At 37.8% G+C, this 23,534-nt stretch overlaps 1 protein-coding gene across 1 annotated transcript in view; it reads right to left on the bottom strand.

Annotated features, from left to right (window-relative positions):
- The window catches only part of Rad51b (RAD51 paralog B), a 754,045-nt gene that overhangs the window by 621,421 nt on the left and 109,090 nt on the right, over positions 1-23,534 (bottom strand). The window lies entirely within an intron of this gene.

The raw sequence follows: 23,534 nt of genomic DNA, 5'->3' as shown, positions 1-23,534 counted from the left end.
CAGGTGGGACACAGGAAAACTTTCAGCTACATACTTCAAGAAATCACTATGGAAGGATGCGATGGCTAATCTCCACTGTCAACTTGACTAGACTTAAAATCACCTAGAAGACATCTCTGGGGGTGTCTGTTGGGGGCATTTCCAGAGACCCATCCCATGATCTGAGGGTCCAGACTCAATCAAATGGGGAAAAGCAGAAAGTTCTGCCAGGACCAGCATGGTTCTTTCTGCTTCCTTTCAGGCATGATGTGGTTTGCTCAGCCATGTCTCTGCTACTATGATGGACTGAACCTCCTGAAACCACAAGTCAAAATAAAAGGTTCCTCCTTCAAGTGGTTTGCGTCAGCTGGTAGTCATGACAACAAGGAAGGGAACTAAAAACAGGCAACACTGGGATTTCATTGCATTTCCATAGCAACTTTATAAAGTATATGACATTCCTTTATTTCTTCATTCATAAGTATAACTGTTTTCATTCATTTATTCAGTCATAGCACCCATACACATCTGGTAAAAAGCTAGAAGTAAAAGATAGAACAAAACAAAATCATTGAGACTGCAGATCTTATATTTGAGAGGGAAAGACAGAAATAAACAAGAAAACTACATATATGTATGTGTGTATATGTGTGTATATATACATATATATATACATACATACTATGGTGTAAATAGTTTGAGTGATATGAAAAAATAAAACAAGATGGAAAGAATTAAGAATGCTATTTTCTAGAAAAGGCTGCATAACAAAAACCTTTCTATTAAGGTAATAGTTGAGTAGAGAACTATATGTAACACAAAGATCAACTATATGGCTATATGGCTCTATGTAGGAAGAGTGTTCCCAGGAAAGGGACCGAATTGCTGGGAGCCAATACACTAAGATCCCATACAAGATGCAAGAAATACATGAATGAACTAAAGAGATCAGGGGCCACAAGGACTATGCATTACCATGATTCAATGAAATGCATAATATCTTAGAAATTAAAAAAAAAAAAATCAGACAGCATGGTGGCACACATGACTGTAATTCCAGCTCTTGGGAGGTGGGAGGAGGAGGATCAGGAATTCAAGGCCAGCCTGGGTTGCATTTAGATCCTGTCTCAAATATGAAAAAAAAAAAAGGAAATCAATAAATTCACTGACGAGAAGAGAGAAATACAGAGATGTTGCCTCTGCTGTACAGATGAAAATATTGAGTAACTAAAGGACAAACTACTAAACTATAAAACATGCATTTAAACACATGAAGTGACACTTCTTCTCATTGTTTTATTAATATGCCATTCTTTTCCTTCTACCAAAAAGTCTCCAAAGAGAACCACAGGTGACAAGGACTGCGGGTAATTCTCTGATATGTCCTCAAAAACAGTAGGAGAGTATATAGGAGAAAATGACAGAGGAAAGTGAAATATCCACTCTGGATACACAAAAATTCCATTATAATTAAAAAGGCCTGGTTAAAAGGCAAGGAGGTATTTGGGGAAATTCCACTTTAAAAACAATAAATAAAATGCACAACTCACTGGAAAATTGATGTTTTCTAAGGATAGATTGAAAGAGAACTGTTTAAATAATCCAGTGAACATCCCATCAACAGAGAAATATCTAGAGGGGCTTGGAAAGGGGTAAGATGGGGGCTATATGGAACAAAGAAGAAAAACAAAGTCACCATTACAGACATTAACTGAACTAATGACCGGTTACCAAAACACATCAAGATTTACTGGCATTCTCTGCTTCAATATTTTCTTTGTTGTAATTCTTAGGATTTAAGACAGTTCATTCCAAAGCTGCTTCATATCACTTAGCAATCTAGTCCACAACTGCCAACACATTAGCAAATAAAGAAAACACCAGAATTATATGGGAAAAACTCTCACCATATCATAATAATGTGTTTAATCTGTATGAAAAATATTATTCATAAGTGTTATGCTTTTTTACTAATTACCAAGCAATATATATTCTTTCTCGATATACATCCATTCTCAATCATCTAAAAAAAGAGAGAGAGAAAGAGACAGAGAGAGAAAGACTCAAAACTACATAAAGAATATATCAACCTTACTGCACCCTCAGAAGACTATGTCTGTCAGTACGACAGATGTTTGTTTCCATTCATTTCTGCATATATCTGTGATGAATCTTGTATGTCTTCAGAAATTTTTTGCAAATTTTCTTCATGCTGGCTTTGAAATCATGACCCTCCTGCCTCAGTCTCTGGAGTTCTGGGATATATCACCTCAGCTTTTAACAAAGTCTTATATCTTAACTGTTTTTTAATTAACAATGGAGAATAATTTGTCTGCCTTAAGATGTGAGTATTAATAAAGGCGGAATATTCTACTATAAAGAAGCAGCCATCCTCCACTGTTGAATACAGATTCACCAGAGAGGTGATGGTGAACACTGCTGTTCTTAGTACATGAAAATAACATTATCTGGAAATAGACTACAAGAGGGCTGAGTAACCACTCAGTCAAGCACTTGCCTGGCATGCACAGGGCCCTGGCTTTGCTTATGAAAAAATAAACATTCAAAAAGTAAAGGTGTTGATTCAGATTATGTGTCAATCTTTGCAGGTCTCATCAAATGTCCTCACTTCCATTTCTACCACCAAACTTATCTGAGCATGTCATCCCATACTCACCCATAAAAGGCATCAAGTTCTTCAAACATGAGATAGAAGAATAACAGCAAATCACTCTAATTTGCATTTACTTTATTTGTGTAATATTTGTTTTCTTTTCTCCCATTTTCCAGTTATATTTGGTAATTTTTAAAAGATATATATCATGTGATCATTTTCTATTACAAGTTAGAATTTTTTTCTCATTGACTTAAGTACACTTCAGAGATATCTATCACCATCTTATAAATATTTCTATAAAGAATGCTTTGAAAGTTAATTTTGTTATACTGTATGTATATTTCTACTCTTGTTTAAAGTATTGTTTGTGCAACTCATTTGAAATTGTAATTTATAATTAAGAAATACATATTAATAATTAGTCATTCATGATAATCAAACTTATAGTCATGTTAGTTAAGTTTTCTAGGTATACATAGATATATTTCAATTAGGTAGATAATCTTCAAACACTTCAAAAACCTACAGAATATGGCATTTAAAATGTTTTAAAAACTTAGACTTTCCTGGACAATGAGACACATTTGTTCCTGGCAGCATCAATTTATTTCAAAGAGGAAGACGGGCATCAAAGACACTCCATACGGAGTTTATCATCTTCTGGACAAAAACAGACACTTGGGCAAGAAACTGTTCTTGCCTGGACTGCTTGATCAACTGGACATGCAGGACCCATAGGAAGGTGACCACTGAACTTTGCAAGATGAAATGGTTCTTCAGATTCCTGCTTCACACAGGAGACTCCAGATATTCTACAGGACACAGGGAAAAGTGACTGAGAGACTCTAGGCCTGTGGGCTGAAGATGGATGCCCCAACATTGTAGAGGAACTTTGGGTGACTATCCAGGCAGCCAGCTGTCTCTGTCATTCTAGATTTTTGGAAGTTGCCTACAATGTTCTTCCTGTTTACTTAGGTAACACTATATCCTTCTGGGGTCTTTGATATAGTTGAAGACTAGATAGTTATAATAATTTTCCTTGGTTATGATATAAGATAAATTAGATATGGAACTTTAGACTCACAAATATAGGATAGATAGAATATTTAAATTTTGCCAAATACAAATAGACAAGATATTATAAATGTAATTGTTGCTTGATAACCTTATTATATATAACTTTGCTATGTTAAAGTTAAAAACCTTCCTTTTTAATTAAAGAAAAAAAAGGGAAATTCTGTGGGATAATGCTCTTATACACTGGTTTAATAAAATGCGGATTGGCCAGTATCCAGGCAGGAAGTATAGGTGGGGCAAGCAGATTAGGAGAATTCTGGGGAGAGGAAGCATAGAACAAGGAGTCTCTAGCCAGAGACAGAGGAAGCAAGATGACAAGGCAGAACTGAGAAAAGGTACCAAGCCACGTAGATAAACATAGATAAGAATTATGGGTTAATTTAAATACAAGAGCTTATCAGTAATAAGCCTGAGCTAATGGCCAAGCAGTTATAATTAATATAAGCCTCTGAGTGATTATTTTATAAGTGGTTGTGGACCATGGGGCAGGGCAGGACTAGAAAAACCTTCTGACTACAGACATACACATACTTCGTGACCCAATAATTGAACATAGTACGTTTGCAAAAAGGCCCTTATAAGCCCTATTTTCATTAGGCATAACATAAAAAAGCACCAAAACTCCATCAACAGCTTAATACACACATAAAATGTGGTACAACAGACTGAAAAAAAACACAGCTAATAAAGTACATGATAAAGCTCACAGACAGTGTTGTGGGGAAGCAATCGCATACAAATTCATCCTGCCTGACCCTATTTATATGTAGTTTTAAACAACAAAAATCCTATTCTATGATTCAGACACTGGGAGAGTGGTCACTTTGGGGGAAGGGATTTACTGAAGGGTCATAGAACAGGGGCCTCTGGGAAATTTTCACTTGTTGACATTGATTCTGTTTACCTGGAATTGTTTGGTTTATCCAGAAAATGTGTGGATCTGCACAGTTATGACTTGTGTATGCTTTCCCTATGTGTGTTATATTCAACTAAAACATCTTTTAAGAAAAAAAGAGATGTTAGCCTCAAAACTCCAATAGGGATGGCTGTAAAGTGGGCTTAATTATATTTTCACAAAGAGAGAAATTCTGTTGCATCAAAATTTCCAAAGAACAGAAAATGAGGAAAGGCTAATGTATTTGTTTCTTTTCCCCTTGATGTGATAAAAAATATCCTGAACAAGAGAAATTCATTGTTGTGCATCATGGCAGGGAAGACACAGAAGCCAGAGTTTAAAAGGGGTCATATTACATCCCCAGGCAGAAGTCAGGGCAGAAAGCATGGGATAGTGCTCAGCTTGCCTGCTCTCCACTCATAGCTCGGAATCCTCCTCACAGCCAGAACAGACCTTCACAGATCAATGAAGCCAACAATACAGTGTCCCACAGGCACACCCAACCTCATTAAACCTTCACTCCCAAGTGACTCCATATTCTACCAAGCTGACAACTGAAATCCACCATCATAGTTATGATCTGTAAAGGAACAGTGCTGTAGAGAAAATCTACAGGCCATTCCTAAAAACTAATGACAACAGAGATCCACCAACACATCATTATATCTGAGAATGTGGTTCGATGCTAGGAAAATCTATTAATACATTTTTTTAATTTATTTTTTTTTTATGTGGAGCTGAGTATCGAACCCAGGGCCTTGTACTTGCTAGGCAAGCGCTCTACCACGGAGCTAAATCCCCAACCCCATACATTTTATTCATTAGTAGATTAAGAGAAAAGCCCATATGATTTATTACTGCAGCTAGAAAGACATTTATAAAACCCCACATTGTTTTATTACTTAAGGAAAGAATGTTTACCAGCAACAAAACTTTCTAACATGAAAAGCTCTATGTTAGGGATCTTTTTCACATCCGGACAAAATAAGACCCATTATCACTAAGCATACTTAAAATGATAAAGTATGAGGTCTGAACCAAAAGAATTTACACTGCATATGTGATTCTCCCCATGGAAAACACGAGGAAGTTGACCAACCACTTTAACAAGTTAGGGAAGCTAAGGTTTCTGACTTCAAATCTACCTATAAAAACCAATCTTTCTACATCAATTTGATTATGTAATTGAAAATAACTCCCACGGGTTGGGGATTTAGCTCAGTGGGAGAGCACTTGCCTGGCAAGCACAAGGCCCTGGGTTTGATCCTCAGCTAAAAAAAAAAAAAAAAAAAAAAAAGAAAATAACTCCTGCTAAAAAAAGAATATTTAAAATCATGACAAAATGTAACAAGAAAATAATGTACAAATGGATGGAATTCTGCATTTAAAAAAACCTCCTAAGTAGAGAATAACCATTTTCATGACAAAATCATAATCTTCTCAGCTTATGAATTCAAAGTAATTCCAATACATTTCAAAGAGGACTTCGAGTGTGAGCATTTCAGAGAGGTTGATAGACAGATTTCCAAATGATTAGTGCCAGACACAGACAAAAACTTTTTAAAACATCAAATCCCACATTTCAAGGGTAATATATGAATTTTATTTATCCCATTTCTGGTCTTATCAGTGTCAGAGAAAACAACCCCACCCTATTATTTCTTCTAAATTACTACAGAACTTCAGAAAACAAACCAAATAATATTAAATCAAAGGTCAGATGAGTTACCCACTGAACAAATAGACTAAACAGGTCAAGAAGTCATTGATTCTTAATAGTACAATACATATTAAAAGACAAAAGAAATCTTTCTTTTTTTCTTCTTTCTTCAGTGCTGGATACTGAACCCAGGGCCTTGTGTGTCAGGGACCAAGATTTCAGGAACCAAACATGAACTATGGAAAAGTACTAGCTAGGCCAGAGAACAAGTCATAAGCCCACTGCCCTTCCCCAGAGCAGTAACACCTGTTTACTAACCGGAGGCTCCCAAAGATAAGAACATTCCACAATCAGGTGCCATGACAACCGAATGTAAAGAGCATTCCATGGTCAGGTAGCCTAGCAACAAAATAAATGGCCCCTGACCAGTGACCTTAGCCGACATTTTGCAGTTGCACGATCTGCATGTCTCCCATGTTCTACACCCCTTCCATGGTCCTTCCCCTTCCCTCCTTCTTGCCCCCTTCCCCTCCTATGCTATAAGAAGCCTTGCGGAGGAAAATAAAATTTGCAGCTTGGTCAGAATCCTGTCTTGCTGTCATCCCTTGTGTCCCCTGTTCCTTTCATTCGCTCCCACAGGTGGGTCACCCCCATTGAAACCCCACTGGCCGGGGCACTTGTGAAACCCCACTGAGCTACAGCCTCAAAAAACCAAACACATAAAACTTTAAGACAAATCTTAACTTCAATGAGATCAGATGCCAAAGCTTAGAACCCCATACTCTAAGAAGCGTAGAAAGCAGGTTAGGTACAATTTCCCAAAGGCCATGACAGCGCTCACACTAAGTGAACATGCCAGAGTCAAGGAAAGCCTCTGAAAGGTTCCACGTTCCCCTTCAGAAAACCTAGAGAACCAATCGTCAGGAAAAGGAGAGAACAAGGGAGGAAATGGGTAAAAGAGAAAAACTACTCATTAATGAAACCATCAGCTCAGTTCACCAGCTGACAGAAGCCTTGAATGGTAACTCAGAAAATACTAACTCACAGGTATTTCCCATAGGCATTCCCAACTGTGTTAGTCATGGCAGCCAACAGCAATAGCCCAGTAAGTACACTTTTATTATGGTTTAGATGTCTATTCTCTTTTTCTTTTTTATTTCCCCACTACTTTGATTTTTTTCAAGATACAGTTTTCTCTTTGTTGTGGTTTGTTTGTTTGTTTGTTTGTTTGTTTGTTTAGATAGATAGTGTCTCACTTTGTAGCCCCAAATACTTTGAAACTCAGGATAATCCTCTTGCCTCAGCCTCCCAAGTGCTGGGAACAGAGGCATAAACTACCACACCCAGCCAAAAATTGCTTTTCTTAAAGCTCTACACAATGCTAACTTCATAAATATATATGCAGGATTCCCACTAGTTACATGTTTAAATCCATCCATGTTCATTGAAGTTTCTTAAAAGGAGAGAGAATGGGGTTGGAGAGATGGCTTTGCAGTTAAGAGCATGTACTGCTCTTACAGAGATCGTGAGTTCAAGTCCTAGAACCTGTAGGACGGGGCTGACAATTGCTTGTAACTCTAGCTCCAGAGGATCCAACAGCCTTTTCTGGTTTGCCCAAACACCTGTATTCACATGAATATGCCCACATACAGATGTGCATGCATACACATAATTAAAAGTAAAGTAAATCTTTAAAAAAATAAAGTGAATATCCATGTAACTCATGTAATAATGTGTATCAGTATCCTATTCAACATTCAAGGCAGAATTTAAATGTCAATTTTATCCTGAAAATTGTTACAGTAATAAAATTAACTGCCTCTACATCTTAAATGTACTATAAGGATAAAGAAACCAGTAATCAGTGAATCTCTACTACATGTCAAGGCTTTATAAAAAAAAACATTCATCTAAATCTTCTTGATACTTCCATAAATCATTATCATTTATATAACATGATGGAAAATAAGGAAGAGAGGTTATAGAACTCAACAGTGCCACAGATTTTAGATTTAAATAAAGCCTATCTCATTTCAAAGCCCATGATCATCATACAATTTAATTATGCCCCTCTTTGGTGTCCTTATATTATAAACTCAACTAGAACGCATTTGTACACCAGCCTAATCTTGTAGGTTATACACTGTTTGAGGGCAAAGCCCTGTGTAAGCCTGAATAGTCCTATCATAACAGTACATCAGTGCTCCTGTAATGTCAGAAGTCACCTGGAGAAATTATTCAATGTTAATTCCCGCATATAACTAGTTCCTACGTAACTTCATGATCACAAAACCAATAAGCACCCAGGGGAGTGGGAAGATGGCTCCCTTGGCATACCTCCTACACAGGCATGAGGACCAGGTTTCAATCTCCAGCACTATATACCTATAATCACAACACTTGGTAAGTGGAGACAGGAGGACCCCTAGCGCTAAAAATAAGATGGAGAGGTGACTGAGGAAAACACCAGATACTGACCTAAGACCTCCACAAACATGCACACATGCCCACACATGTATGCATGTCCCCCTGCCAAATACAGCACCTAAAATTCTAGCATTAAGACTCTAACTTAATTCTTATTTGTCATCCCACTGAAAACGACAAAATTGAAAAACTATTGAAAAGAATTCTTGTCACACATTGGACAAAAGTCAGTATAGAAGTGTGGTCTATAAAAGAAGGAAAATTAAGCCCCAAATCACCTAGAGCATAGCAGAGAATGGTAGCAATGCCAGAGTGCAGTCATGACATGAGAGGGCGGCAAAGTTCAGAGTTCAGAGGGTAGGAAGGATGGAATCTTCAGGATAGAACTCTACAGAGCAGGGAGCTGTTCGTACAGAGATGGGCTCCCACAACCTGAGCACGGGAGATTGTGGGTAAAAACTAAGTGTATATTCAGAATACGCTGGGCAAAGCCAAGCAAAGGCCCACGAATCGCACATTTTTTATTAGAAACAAAAATATTTCCAGAGCTCACACAAGATGGTGGGATATATGGTCAATTAAGGCAGAGACCTCACTCAATATCTAAAGCATTACACAGACTTCAGAAGTCAGACCCTAATAGGAAACCCTCAGTGGATGTAGAAGACTGACTCTCGAGTGATAGTGTGCATCAAAGTAACTTGTGACTTATTCACACTCTTCTGCCGGGAAAGGTGGCTCAGGGGTGAAAAGCACTTGCTACTCTTGGAGAGGACCGGGGTTTGTTCCAAACACCCATACGGTGACAGAAAACCTCCTGTAACTCCAGTCCCAGGGTTCTGATGCCCTCCTTCCGGCCTCCACAGGCACCAAACAAACATGTGGTACACAGGCATACATGAAGACAAATGACCTCTACACATAAAGTAAAAACAAATCCTCAAAAAACCTGACCATTTAACCACTGCATATGTGCAACTGTTAACATTCTGCAGGCAACGCTGGTTGTTGTTAATATTTCAAACGCTTTTCTCATTCCAAGATCCTCATCGTCCACCTAGCAATGATGCACACTGGAATTCAATCTGCTTAAAAATATATTTGGCCAAGAAAGAAAGAATACTTTACTTTGTCCTAAAAATCATAGTGGTTACTATTACTCTTAAACCCTCAACAAACATTTTTCCTTCGTACTTAAAAATGACTAAGATCTATTTTAAAATTCAGTTTGAAAAGCAATGTAAATACTGAAGACACACATTGAGTGTGAATTTTTGTATGAACACATATAGTAGCTACCATATAGAACGAAGATCAAGGTTTCTGGTATTTTACTACTTCACAACGTAAAAAAGTACAAATATAAAGATCAGTACTTTTTATTATTTTGATAAAAAAAAAAAATTCTTGACAGGGTGTAAGAAACAAGCCTAGTAAAAGATTTTTAGGGCTGGAGAGATGGCTTAGAATTTAAGAGCACCGACTGTACTTCCAGAGGTCCTGAGTTCAATTCCCAGCACCCACATACATGGTGGCTCACAACCATCTGTAACGAGATCTAGCACCCTCTTCTATATACATAATAAATAAATAAATCTTTTTTAAAAAAAAATATTTTTAAGTAAACATTCAAAGAAAATATGGTAAATATCAACTTCTCTGGAGCCCAGAGGAATGACTGAGGCTCAGCAGCTAACCCAACGCATCTGCACATGAATGATCAAGCAAACACAACTAACGAAGGAACAGACAAGCTCGGTTCTTCTCGTGTGCTTGATCTCACTGCTGCAATATGACTGCCTTGGGTTTGGTGAAAAATATGTGGAAAATATGAACAACATTTCCTGAAGTTTTTTTTCCCTTCTAAACTCCTTTAGACTTCAGAAATGTATTTAGAAATGAGTATTCAGGAATAGTTTCTTGCAAAGCAGAGAGGCGTGTTTTAATAGCAACTACACTAATGATTCCTGTTGATCAATTTCCGGCCACAGACATTCTCCATTTCTTAGCAGAATGGTAGGGAATAAGATTAATTGCAAACAACTAGTGAGCACAGCGCCAAAATGGACAAGTCTGAATCTTACAACTCAACTAGTTTCATTTGCTTTTGATGCATAGATTTCTTTTATTGCTTCATGCCCAGAGGTAGTTCAACGAACACCTTGAATTCCCAACACCAGCACACAGGTTAGTCCACTGCCCCTTTTTCTTTCTTCCTTTTTATTTTTTTCCCTTGGTTTTTGTTTAAGAGTTCTTTCTATGAAACAAAGATTTACATCTATATAGAGCAAAAGGGGAATCTCTCTCTGCGGGTCATCGCTTTGCCTCTGGAATGTCACAATCTCACTCTAACCCCCCCCTTCTAGCATTACCTAGTAAGTATTTCGAGGCAGTCATCATGACCCTTTATAAGGCAAATCCTTTATTCCTTAGCTTGGTCATATGAGGGGAAATCCCCTTATTGTCTTAGCCTTTTTCTTTTTCTTTTTCTTTTTCTTTCTTTTTTGTTTGTTTGTTTCTTTCTTTTTTCGAGACAGGATTTCTCTGTGTAGCTTTGCGCCTTTCCTGGAACTCACTTGGTAGTCCCAGGCTGGCCTCGAACGCACAGAGATCCGCCTGGCTCTGCCTCCCAAGTGCTGGGATTAAAGGTGTGCGCCACCACCGCCCGACTTAGCCATTTTCTTATACATGTGCTTGAGACTCATCACTCTTAAAATGTGACAATAGAGTAATCTGACTCATAATTTTAAAAGGCTATTATCAACCTGGCTTTAGACACTCTGTTAAGGTAGTCCAAGATCATAATGCATTTTTGTAAAAGAACATGACAAAGTTGTTTACATTGAGTTTGTAGTTAAGTGAATAATATAAGATCTTTTCTTCTACATCTACAACTAAGCCATATCCTCCTAACTGCAAAACAAAAAACACAGCATTATATGTGTTTTATCATACTGGTCAAGCCCATCAGCTCGGCATGGTTTATTCTTCCTGATTTCCATATCTATTAGCTAATAACTTAGCCATCCCTTCCAACTATGTATCAACTACAAATCTGATCAAAATGCCAGCTACATTTTCTTAACTTTTTCATAACAGGAAAGAGGAGAGAGATTCCTGTAGTATCTCAAGGTCCTCTTTCTAGGCTAACATAAATCAATATCGCTTCATATGGTTATTCAACCAGTTATGTATAAAATAAAACGATATTGTTCTTTCACTCTTTATCAGTCTCAGTCAAAAAGATTGATAACAGTCAGATTGTTATAGATTAGGAGCAAATCTAGAGAAGAATAAAATTGCCTAGAGGGTTAAGAGATTGCTCTACAGTTAAAGGTCTTACTGCTCTTGCAGAGGAACCAAGTTTGGGTCCCAGCACCCTCATTTGGTAGCTCCTAACATCCTGTAACTCCACGTCCAGAGTATTCCTGCTTGTGCGTGCACACCCACACATACATACACATACACACACACACACACACACACACACACACACACACACATACAAATTTTTTTTAAAAAGAATAAATCAGAGGCTGGAGAGATGGCTCAGCAGTTAAGAGCGCAGACTGCTCTACCAGAGGACCCAGGTTCAATTCTCAGCACCCACATGGCAGCTAATAATCATGTGGAAATCCAGTTCCAGGGCACTGATGCCCTCTTCTGGCCTCCGTGAACTCAGGCATGCACTGTGGTGCACAGACAGACATGCTGACAAAATGCTCATACACATAAAAACAAATCTCAGAAAACTTAAAAAAAAAAAAAAAAGAGGTTGGGGATTTAGCTCAGTGGTAGAGTGCTTGCCTAGCAAGTGCAAGGCCCTGGGTTCAATCCTCAGCTCAAAAAACAAAACAAAACAAAACAAACAAACAAACAAAAAAGAATACTATCAGCCTAATCTAGCACACTTTTTTCTTAAACTCGGGTTGACTCCTGGAGATCATCATTTGCTGCTTCTAAGTATTTCACAGATCTCTGCAAAATTGCCTAATCAGAATTTTACTGACAGTTCATTTCAGATTCACCAGCTACAGGAAACAAGATAGGCAACCTACATAGGCTATTGCCTGGGTGTCTGTTTCGTTCTCCTTTTCTCCACCACCTTTCTACCTGAGGCTCAAGGGACTCTGTCCAAGGCAATTCTAGATGAAAGGATGAAAGGTTTACCAAGACCTGCATGAACAATATGATAAAATGTACTGAGGACAGGTTTACAGTATAGTAAATAATGCTGTGACTTGAAAATCAGGGAGAGATAAGTTAGATGTAGGGTTAGAAAAAAGATTTAATGTCTTTCAGATTCAGCAAGAGACTTTATCTCAACAAATAAGATGAGGAACAATTATAGAAGATACCTGATGTGGACCTCTGGAATTCCACATGCATGTGCACATAAGTGCACATACATAATCACACACTCATACATCCATAAATACATATTCACACACAAATGTTTTAAAACTACTACTGAGGTTTCTATTTGTTTGTTTGTATGGTTTTTGAGACAGGGTCTTTCTACATAGCCCTGGCTGACCTGGAACTTGTTATGTTCTAGTTTAAGGCTCAAACTCACAGAGATTCACCTGCCTCTGCCTCCGAAACACTGAGATTAAAGGTGTGTGCCACTACACCCAGCCTACACTGAGATTTTATCTCACCCCAGTCAGAATAGTTAGCATCAAGAAAATAAAAACTAAAAAATGTTGCCAAGGATGCAGGAAAAGGTAATCCTTTATACTGTTGGTGAGATTTAGTGTAAACACTACAGAAACTAGAATGAGGATCCTCAGAAATACTAAAAACAGAACATCCACATTATCCTGCTCTACTACTCCTGGGTCTATAGCTAAAGGATCAAAAGCAACATTCGACAGAGGTATGTGTTCACCCAAGTTTACTACAACCCTATTCACAATTGCTAAGTCACGGAACGAGCCTAGATGTTCACTGACCCATGAATAGATCAGGAAATTTGATATATGTATACAGGGGAGTATTATTCAGCCATAAAGAATGAAATCATGCCAGGAAAATGGATACAACTAGATATCACCATGCTAAAGTAAAATAGGCCAGAATCAAAAAAACAAAAATAAATGTTTTCCTTCATAAATTAGATCTTTAAAAAAATAAAAGACATGAATGTGGGAGGACTCTGAAGGAATGAGAAAGGACCAGCAGGAGGTGGGGCGAGCGGGCCATTAAGGACCTGACATACAAAAATGAAAACGCCGGGATGCAATCCATTACCTTACACAATTAAAAATAAAAATAAAAAAACCATAACAAAAGTGGGTTTCCCAGATTTAAGCATCCAGTTCCTATTGCCAACCGCATTTCCTCATGTTTTCATAGCGCACAGGAGGAGAGATAGTTATCTAATGCTTTGGTTTCTTGGGACTGCCTTTCTTCTCCCTTAGCATATTATCTGGAATTAACAATCTTGAAAGTGGTTTCTAGCGAGGATTCCCTTTCTCACCCTCTCTAAGAAAAATCTAAATGTTCAAGCCTTAACTTGGCCATCATCTAAAGCAAAAGAGTAGCTTCATCTGCAGCTGCCGGGCAACACCTTCTTCAGGAGTAGGCCTTCCACACGGTCAACTCCTTATCACAAACAAGTGCTTATTATAGACAAGCATGCTGGGACGATACAGTGCAGAACTCAGAGCACCACTGCCTAATGTTAGGTAATAAATTATGACAATAATGAGTGGAACAGATTTTGACAATAAAAGACAACCCCCTGAGCTAGCAAAAGAATTGGTTATATGGCAAAAAAGGCAAAATGCAAGATAAGAGCACATAGACCATACCTGCTGACAGAATTCAGTAACTAAGCTACTGGACTTGTAGAATTCTTAGTAGTTTAAAAAAAGGGGGGGGGACTTTTTTTGTTGTGCTTTGTTTTGTTTTTGTCTGATTTCTTTATAAGAAACACGAGAAAGCTGGGCTCAGACACATCTTAAATCCCAGCACTTTCAAGGCAGGCAGATCTCTGTGAGTTCAAGGCCATCAAAGGCAGGCAGATCTCTGTGAGTTCAAGGCCATCTGGGTCTACATAGCAAGTGAGTTCCAGGACAGCAAGGGCTATGTAGAAAGACCTTGTCTCAAAAACCAAAAACAAACAAAAAGAAAAATGAGCCAAATTGATTAAATAATGTTAAAAGTCAAATCACTCATATGATTGCTATTTGCAAAGAAAGAATAACTTTGTAATCCCCCCTAGTTAATTAGGATCAAACCTAAACTCTTAAAAAGACTCATCATAGAAAGGACACAGAACTGCCTGAACTGGGGTAAATCCCAGGCTGAGCATGTAAATGCAAGCAAAGCAGGTTTCAAAGAAAAACACCCAGACCTCCAGGCTAAGGTGCTGGCCTAACACTGGGAATTCCAAGTGAACGTTCTCTACAGTGGTGCCTATGGGGGCTGCCCACTGCAGAGCCCCTCCCTCGAAGTGAACAATAAAAGGCTCTTTCCGTTTTCCCCCAGCATCTCGTTTCTCTACCAAACACAGAGTAAAAAATCATTAACCTGCAGTATTTTTAAAATACCCTTCTAGAAACTGTATCTGAAATACCTATCACATGTGGAGACAGTATGTCTACCAAAGAAAGCAGAGGAGAATCATAGCATTTCCTAACTGAAACTTTAAATATCATCTAGTCTAAGGCTTTCCGTTTTCAAAAGTTCAGGGAACTTAAGTGGTTTTCCTGAAGTAAAGCGGGCAATTAGTGGACACATCAGGAAACCACCACATATAATTCTGTGGCCTCTGTAAGTCACAAACCTTAGTATATAGGGATCATACTTTGCCTAGATGCTGAAGATTTTACATCTTAAAATTCTGCTAATTCAGAAGAGTAATAGTTTTCATTTACACAAAACTAAAACATCACTCTGCTAACTCATAAGTATAGAAAAACGAGTGCTGAAGTTATTACATACTATAAACTACATTTTACAAGCCACATTATAATAGCCTAAGTGTACAGTAATCAAATGTCATCACATATAATTAAAGATAAATTCAATGTGTCAAAACAAAAGATCAAAGTGCTTTTACTACTGTGGAGCCATCATTTTCAATGGCCTGTTCCTTGATCATGCCTTTAATTCACACAATTTGGTGAATCACAGAGTCTCCTCTACTGCAGTTGAAATAAAGCCCCCAAAGAAGCCTATTTAAGAAAAATCACAAGCATATAAAATGTTCTCAAGTCACATCTGTGAAAAATAGTTTTCTATTAAATTTGACTCTGGGGAAAGATAGTATGTTGTTTTTCATTTTCTACATTAGATTCTGATCTGAGTGTTTGAGTTACAGGAAGGTCCTCAGCTTCATGGTATGGCAAGAGAGTAGACATCTGAATTGCCTGGTTTTCCCCCATTGTTAGTGCTTTCTTTCTTTACTTGCTTTGTTTTTAATATCTGCCACGTCCATGAAACACTACCCACCTCCTAAGCACTTCAGTGAAAAACAGTCAAGGGTAGTGTCACTCGGCATTATTCAAATAAATAAATAAATAGCCTCCCACTTTAGTTACTTTATTCCTCTAAACTTTGGCTGAACCGCACGGGCTGTTACTTCACTAGGGAAACGATTGCCAAGTTATCCACAGGCACATGCACACAGACAAACCGCAATATGGAGAATGTCAGCTGCGACTCCTCAGACTCTGCTCAAGTTTGTGCTGAGTAATGAAGAGTTAGTTCTCCAGTCAGTAGAGATGGATGCACAGTTCCAAAAGAACTTCAGAGAGAAACACTCAACTCAGAAAAGATCATCCCAGAAGATGTCTGCAAAAGGCAACAGTGTAAAGAACCTGGCTATTCAATAATCCTCATTGAAACAGGCAAAACACTGATAAAAGGGTTTCTGAATGCTTCCGTTGTTCCCTGGACAGCTCTTGACATCTTTAGTTCTGAGAGCTTATCAATTTGATATGTCATTCTCTGTTTCTTTTAAGTAACACCTCAATCTACAGAACAATAAGGATGTTTGACATGGGCATATTTTTTATGATATGTTATGCATTGCGTGTTCTTGAAAATATGAAGAGTGAAAGCTAAATGGATGAATCATCCACCTACAAAGAATGTATAATCTAGAAAGGAAGACATGTCATAAGCGAAGTGTAATGTAACACACAGGTGCACACAACAGAATTAAAATCCTGAAAGAAAATAAATCAAGATCCAGTGCAGACAGTTACACAACCCCAATGAGACATTACACAAAAGTAAGAATTCATACTCAGAATAAAGATCCATGAGGGAAGCTAAGAATTTGATCTATTAAAGGAAGCTAAAGAGATCTGACAATGAAAATTTTCTCTCAATACGGTTGGTGAAATGTTGGTACAAAGAGTCATACTAGGTCAAGAAGTAACAACTGGACATAAACTATATATTGAATAATAATATATTGAATTTGATCACTATACCATAATAGTATAAGAAAATATAGTTGTTCTTAAGAGATATACATTAAAGTATTTATAGTAAAGATCATAACCTCTGCAATTTACCAACAATTGGCTCAGAAAAAAGGTACAGTACTATACATGCATGCATGTATGTATATGTGTATTTAAGAAACTGGGGGGGGGATGCAGCAAACTGTTAACAATTGATAAAAATATGTGAATAGCTTATAAGACTTGATTGTATTATACTTAGAACTTTTACTTTTTCAATTGTTTTACCTTTTCAAATGTTTTAATAAACATATAAACTAAAATAAAACCTTACAGACTAGACACAGGGGTGCACAGCTGTAGTTCCAGCTGCTCAGGAGGCATTAGAAGGGGTCTGAGACGATCCCTTGAGGCAGTAAGATCAAGCCACCCTGGACAAAAAGAAGGAAAAAGAAGAAGAAAGACAGCTTAGTAACAGATTTTTTTAAGTTTTGAGTACAAAACCAAGGAATGTTGGGAGAGGATGAATAAGAACACTGTATAATGACATATATGTCTGAAAATGTCATAAAGAAACACACTTCTGTGCATGCTAACTTAAACATAAAATAAATAAAACGAGGAGGATTTACTAATTCCTTAGGTAAAAAGTGACTTTGAAAGAATTCCAGTAAGAAGGTATCGTTAAACTGCCAATGTTTATGGATAATCCATAGACATGTTTAACGGAATAAATTCAGAGAGACGGGTAAGTTATTACTCCATTACTTATAAGGGATTGCTGTGACCTCTCAGAACAAATGGAATCTTGAATAAACACCTAGCTTTGGCTAGAGAAATAGTTCAGTTGCTAGAGTGCATGCCACACAATCGTGAGAGCTTAGTTCAATCCACAGACCCTACATGGACAGTAAAAAGCATGGTGTGGTATAAAAGCATGGTGTGGTATAAAAGCATGGTGTGGTATACAGGCTTGTATACTCAGTGCTGGGAAGATGGGGACAGGTAGACCTGGGGCTCGCTGGCCATTTGGTTTAGCCTAATTGGCAAGCCCTAGGACCTGGTGAGAGACTGTCTCAGGAAAGGAGACTGTCTCAGGAAAGAAGATAGACACCAAATGGAGAACACCAGCCAAGGTTGACCTCTGGCTTCCACATGTACAAATGCACATCAATCTATACACCCCAAAAGAAAAAGAAAAGAGAAACCCTAGCTCAGCCTATTAGTTTACTTGCAGAAATTATGTAACTATTTCACATCTACCAACGACCAATGTGCTTCTCCATCAAGGGATAACACTCAGAAATTTTTAGTGTACTCTATTTGGTTTCTAATTGTCACTTTATAACAAAATTTTTAGCTTGACACACCCTTTCTCCCAAAATATTTTTTTAAATTGACCAAAACATGTTTATTACATTTATTGATATTACAAATGGATCGTACATTGTAATTCAGTATCTGTTTATACACTATAATTCATCTATATTGTGAACCGTGTCACTGAAATGATAGTGTCAGAGATGGGATACGGCTGAGAAAGTAAGTGCTTGCCGAATGTGTGAGGCCCTGGGTAAGAGCCATAGCACCTGAAAAGGTCCCGAACCCATGAATTTCATCAAGAGCTATGTGCTAGAGTTAAAAATTCCGTTTTTTTGTTGCTTTTCAAGTTCAAACTTCACGAAACAAAGCTTGTGGTTTTAGGGATGAAAGGGCATAATCTTGGTTCTGAGAACTGTTAATCTTTGACATTAGTCACAAAGAATTAGAATATGGTCAAGGTTAATGTGACATACCTCTCCATTCTCATCCCAGTTTCAAGATGCCACTTTGTAATTTTGGGGGAAAAGAGTGGACAGGACTTTTGTTAAAGGAGGATTCAAACTACCTCAAGACCCAGCCATCCCACACTTGGGCATATACCCAAGGAATGCTCAACCATACCACAAAGATACATGCTCAGCTATGTTCATAGCAGCATTATTTGTAATAGCCAGAACCTGGAAACAACCTAGATGCCCATCAACTGAAAAATGGATTAAGAAAATGTGGTACATATACACAATGGAGTACTACTAAGCAGAGAAAAACAATGACAGCATGAAATTTGCAGGCAAATGGATGGAGCTAGAAAAAATTGTCCTGAGTGAAGTAACCCAAACCCAGAAGGACAAACATGGTATGTACTCACTCATAAGTAGATTCTAGATATAAAGCAAAGAACAATCAGACTGCAACCCACAGAACCATGGAGGCTACATAGCAGGGGTGATGATGATGGTGGTGAAGATGATGACGATGATGGTGATGATGGTGGTGATGATGGTAATAATGGTGGTAATGATGATGGTGGTGGTGAAGATGGTGGTGATGAAGATGGTGGTGATGGTGATGATGATGATGATGATGATGGTGATGGTGATGATGGTGGTGATGATGGTAATAATGGTGGTAATGATGATGGTGGTGGTGAAGATGGTGGTAATGGTGATGGTGATGATGATGGTAGTGATGATAGTGATGATGATGATGATGGTAGTGATGATGATGATGGTGATGATGATGATGATGATGGTAATGATAGTGATGATGATGATGACAATGATGTTTAAACCCACGCCTGTGTGTATGTGTGTGTGTGTGTGTGTGTGTGTGTGTCTATGTGTGTCTGTGTGTGTCTGTGTGTGTGTGTGTGTGTGTGTGTGTGTGTGTGTGTGTGTTAGGTAAGCAGTGTACCACTGACCTATACATTTTCAGCCCCCATAAATATTCAGTAAATGCCATTTTTGCATAAAATAATTACTAATAGCTTCAACAAGAGTAAAATTGCCTGACTTTTCCCTAATGTGATACATTAGTGGGGAGCTGTCTAGTGCTGTCATTGTTGGCATAAATGCACTATCTCCTCTCATTCCAACTGGCTCAAGAAGCTTCCATAGGATTCTTTTTCCTCTTTTGTTTTTCTTTTTATATAAAGAGGCCAATGGTATCTAATGGCTAAATTAAGCACAATATATGAAATACAATGAGAATATTCTCCTTGGCTTAGTTCCTCATTATAACTACTGCATTACTTTGGTTGAGTCCTCACTTGTGGTAAAATGCAAAAATTTTCTTTCCCCAAATTATACTACAAATGAGTCACTTAACTAGTACAGTACGTCTTAGTTAGGATTATTATTGCTGTGAAGAGATATCATGATCATGTCAACTCTTATAAAGGAAAACATTTCAGCAAGGTGACAGCTTACAGTTTCAGAGGTTCCTATCCATGTTGGGGAGCATGGAAGCATGCAGGCAGACATGGGGCTGGAGGAATAGCTGAGAGACCTACATCTTGCAGGCAACAGAAAGGCAACTGAGATACTGGGAAGTATTCTGAACACAGGAAACCTCAAAGTCTGCCCCCACAGTGACACACTTCCTCCAACCCTATGAGATTATGGGAGCCAATTACATTCAGACCACCTCATGGTATAATAGCATTATATGGTTCCTACAGATCCACCTAGTTTTTGTAAGGATTTTTGTTAAGAGACCACAACGAAAAGGAAAAAAATAAAAGGCGTTCAAGAAAGTACAAATGAAATGTATTTCGATAGAGATTGAGGTGGTCTAACATAATTTAAAAAATAGATGCAATTCTTTCCATATTAAATAGAAGTACAAATCCTCCATACAAAATGGATGACCAGGGTACAGTAAATTTTGTAAATAGTCTTCTTTAATCACATTCTAACAACACCATAAAATAAAAGCTCACAAACAATCCTCAGACCTCATCCATGATATATGTTGTTAATTTTATATTTATATCATGTTTATAAAACAATAACATAAATGGTAAATAATGTTGCTTTTATGGATGAACTGTCTCTTTGCAGTATTTAAGGAATAATTTTATTGCATTATAAAAATCTGTACATAATTTAAATGTATAATTTGATAATCTTAAATCAAATGCCTGAAAATCTATAATCACAGTTGAGACAAAACATCCTTAACCCCGCAAAGTTTCCTTGTGTCTTTCTGTAATCTTTCCTCCTTCTCTGTCCCCGTGCAAGGTAACCATTAATCTGACATTCATATAGATTATTTTTTATTTTCTACAAGTTTTACATGTGAAACATAGCTTATATTCTCTTTTAATTGGTTTCTTTCCTTCAGCAAAATTATTTTGAGAGCCATTCACTCTCAAAATATATTGGTGTTATATTTAACAATAATTCCGTGTAATTGCTGAGTACTATTCCATTGTATGTATATGCTACAATGTGTTCATCCATTTACTGTTTGTGGGTCTTTGCATGACTTCACAGGTTTAGGCTATACCAAATAAAGCTGCTACAGTAATCACATACTGACCTGAACAAATGTATGTTTTCTTCTTTTTTTTATTTAAATTTTTTATTCATTTTACAAACCAACCACAGATCCCCCTCTCATCCCTCCTCCCACTCCCCCCATCCCCACCTAACCTCCCCCCGAACTCCTTATCCAAAAGGATAAATTCTCCCATGGGGGGACAGCAAAGCCTGGGACATTCAGTTGAAGCAGGACCAAGCCCCTCCCTACTGCATCAAGGGTGAGCAAAGTATCTGACCATACATAGGTAATGGAATCCAGAAAGCCAGCTCATGCACCAGGGAGAGATCCTGATCACACTCAAACAGACCCAGCTACACAACTGTCTCCCATATACAGAGGGTCTAGTCTGGTCCCATGCAGATTCCACAGCTATCCATCTAAAGTTCGTGATTTCCTATGAGCATGGATCAGTTGTCTCTGTAGATTTCCCCATCATGATATCAACTTCCCTTACTCATATAATCCCTCTTCCATCTCTTCAACTGGACTCCTGGAGCTCGACCTAGTGCTTGGTTATAGATCTCTGTATCTGCTTCCATCAGTTACTGGATGAAGGCTCTATGATGACTGTTAGGGTAGTCACCAATCTGATTACCAGGGTAGGCCAGTTCAGGCACCCTCACCACTATTGCTAGCATTCTTATCTGGGGCCATCCTTGTGGATTCCTGGGAATTTCCCTAGCATCAAGTTTCTCCCTTGCCACATAATGTCTCCCTCTAGCAACCTACATGTCCCTCAACCAAAGAATGGATAAAGAAAATGTGGTACATATACACAATGGAATATTACTCAACTGTAAAAAAACAATGATATCATGAAATTTGCAGGCAGATGGATGGAACTAGAAAATATCATCCTAAGTGAGATAACCCAGACTCAGAAAGACAAATATATTATGTACTCACCCATAAGTGGATACTAGATGTAAAGCAAAGGGTAACCAGACTACAACCCACAGCTCCAGAGAAGCAAGGAAACAAGGAGGACCCTAAGAGTGACTTATAGATCACCCTGGGAAGGGGAAACAGATGAGATCTCCATGAGTAAACTGGGGGGAGGGGGAGAAAATAGAGGGGGAGATGAGAACATGAGAGAACAGGATGATTGAGCTGGGGGAGGGACAGAGTGGAAAAGCAAACATATGTTTTCAATTCTCTTGTATTAAAAAGCAGAATGATTAAATCACATAGTAGGTATATAATTAATATTTTTAAAACATTGCCAAATAGGTTTTCAAAGTCATTGTGCCAATTTACATTGTCTACAAGAGAGGAGTTATGTTCTTTCACATACGCACCAACACTTGGTATGGTGAGTCTTTTTAAGTTTAGCTTTACAAATAGGTGTGGCATCTCACTGTGATTTTAATTTACATTTCTCTGATACTGACATGGAGCTTTTTCTCGTGTCTGTCACCCACACATCTTCAATGGCACAACTACTAAAATCTTGTGTATATTCTCAAATTACTTATATCAGGAATGTGTGTAATTTTTGTTGTTGGTTTGTTTTCCCTTTTAATGGCGAGAATTTGTATATTCTGGTTCTAAGTCCCCATCTCATCTATTCATATTCATTATAAGAACTGCAAATATTCTCCCCAGACTATAGTTTATCATTCTTTTTTGGAAAGATAAAAATGTAATTTTGATGTTCAGGGTATCTATTGGTTCTTTTGTAGGTTGTGCCCTGTGCCCCAAGGCAACAAAAATTTTCTTATTTACCCTTTTACAAATTTTATACTATTATCTATCATCCATTTGAGTTAATTTTTACATATTATACAAAGAGTAATTTGAATAATTCTCTCACATAAACATCCGGTTATTTCAGCACCATCTCTTAAAATTTAAAAGATTAGCCTTTCTCCAGTGAATCATACTTTTGTCAATACTAAGTTGCCCATCTATTCATGCATGTCTTCCGGGGCTTTCCACACTCCACTGATCTGTTCCTCTGCCTTTACAGCAATTCTATGCTCGGCCTTGGTCACTCTATCCTCATCCATCTTTTATTCAGGAAGAGGAAGTTCTCTGCTTATTTACTGGTTCTCTTATGTGTTCGTTCTCTCTGTCTCTGTCTGTCTC

The sequence above is a fragment of the Onychomys torridus genome, chromosome 14 (genome assembly GCF_903995425.1).
Source record: "Onychomys torridus chromosome 14, mOncTor1.1, whole genome shotgun sequence".
Lineage (NCBI taxonomy): Eukaryota > Metazoa > Chordata > Mammalia > Rodentia > Cricetidae > Onychomys > Onychomys torridus.
Note: the sequence above shows the minus strand (reverse complement) of the source record. Positions and strands in the feature narration are given on the sequence as shown.